The following is a 1,995-nucleotide window of genomic DNA, read 5'->3' on the forward strand; positions in this document are numbered from 1 at the left end:
GCACCACAGTCTGACATAGCCCCCGAAGACTTCAAAGCATCACAACGCTGGCTGGATAATTTCCTTCAGCAAAGTGAACTGTCTTCAGAAGATCCACAACATTGTTTAGGCTAGAAGATGCTCCAGTTATTAAGCGAGCACGTGCATCCAAGTCTTTTATTGATGATGCTGACTTCTCTAAATACAATCTTTCCAACATGATTGCTATGGGTGAAACTGCAGTGTTTATGGGCCAATCATCTCAAACAAGTGAACAGCGGGGTACCTCCCCAGGTACCCCACCTCCACTGCTTACGAAAGTGCACCTGTTTCCTGTATTTTGGCAACTCGTCTGGATGGCACTAAAATCCCACCTTTAATCCACTGATTCTGAAAGAAATGGAGTCACAAGAAATTCACCAGGAAATTCAGGGTTTGGATGGTTATGAGGATGTTCCAGAAGATGATGACATGACTGTCACTGAAAAATGAGTAAATGTACCATAGATTGTTGTACATGGAAATAATGGTAGTAACAAGAAATTCTCAATACGGTAAGATTCAGTTTGTCTGGTTATGCTGGTTTGTGATGACAACTACTACCATACCATATACAGGTAATAAATTTCCTTTTTTTGGTTCAACAATAGATGTGTACCGTATTCTTCTTCAAGGAAAAATAAGTTTTCCCCTGAAAATAAGACCTAGCGCATCTTTGGGAGCAAAAATTAATATGACACTGTCTTATTTTCGGGGAAACAGAGTATTCAGTGTTTAGGAGTCCCTGAGGGAAGGGCTCACCGTCACCGAGAAGTCTAAAGCTTGGCAGTTTCAAACAACCCTTCGAAGTCAGACCTCGAAAGCCGTGGAGCAGCTCCACCTGCACGCACAGGTTCACGAGTAACGACAACGGTTCACAGTACTTAAGAGCGGTGTTTACACATCATCTTATGCACACATCATAACCTTTTAAAAAATGAGTTTGGTAGATGCAGGCAATCTCCTAGTTTGACGCATGAAATAGTTCAGGGGCACTTTTTTGTGTGTGCCTTGCATGTAGTCTGACCTCGGAGTAAACAAAATTGAAATAACATCCAGACCCCTTTTGGGAGACAAGGCTTTCGTGAAAGGACTGGAATGAGCAAGCATCTCATTTCACTGGTTCCAGAGGAGAAAGATGTAGCCCTGTTTTGCAACTCCCTTCCTTTCCAATTCCCTCCCTAAGGAGGCTCAAGTTATATTTCTGGTTGCCCATTGGCCTGGTAAAAGACCAGAGGGTTTTCCAGAAAGAAGACAATGCCCTGGGAGAGGGTAGCCAAGAGTCCTCAGCCTGGGGCCACGCCCATCCTAACCTTTCTAGTCAACAGTAGATGAACAAAATAAAGAACCCAAACACACTAATTAGGTGCTACGGGGAAGCAATCGGATTAAGAGAAGAGCCTCCAGACAAGCCCACTTGCAATTGCACCTGGCCCCCATTTCTGCACCAGGAGGGAACCAGGTGGAAGGGAGGAGCCCAGCCCATAGGTTAGGTTCGACTGCAGAATGAAGAAGCTAGTTTATGTAGCTCAACAAGACAAACCTTTTTTTTTTTTTTTGGGGGGGGGTGTGTCTTAAGCCATAACGTCTAAGTGTGCACTTAAGAAAAAGAATGGTAGAAATAGGCTATCTGCTCGTCAGCATTTACGGCCTAGGAAGAGAGGGATCCAGTCCACAGCGGCGGCTTTCTTTTGGGGTGACCACGAGTGGCGGGAAATGGCCACGTGCTGGGGAGCGGCTGCAGGGCCCCATTCGTACTTAATGTGATGCTTGCTCAAATCTCAGGAAGCGTCTGGAAGGCGGGGATTATCCCCCCCGGCGTGGATGGTGGCGGGAGCCCTGGTGCCGTCGGCGCTAACGGCAAGGCCAGCAGTTCAAACTCACCCGCTCCTTCCAGGGCGGCAGGAGAGGCGTCCGACCCCGTCGACTCACAGCCTCGGAAGCCCCCAGCGCGGTCCCACGGTGCGTTGCGAGTTG

Source organism: Echinops telfairi, unplaced genomic scaffold (assembly GCF_000313985.2).
Source record: "Echinops telfairi isolate 266 unplaced genomic scaffold, ASM31398v2 ScPeMD7_28;HRSCAF=97, whole genome shotgun sequence".
Classification (NCBI taxonomy): Eukaryota; Metazoa; Chordata; class Mammalia; order Afrosoricida; family Tenrecidae; genus Echinops; species Echinops telfairi.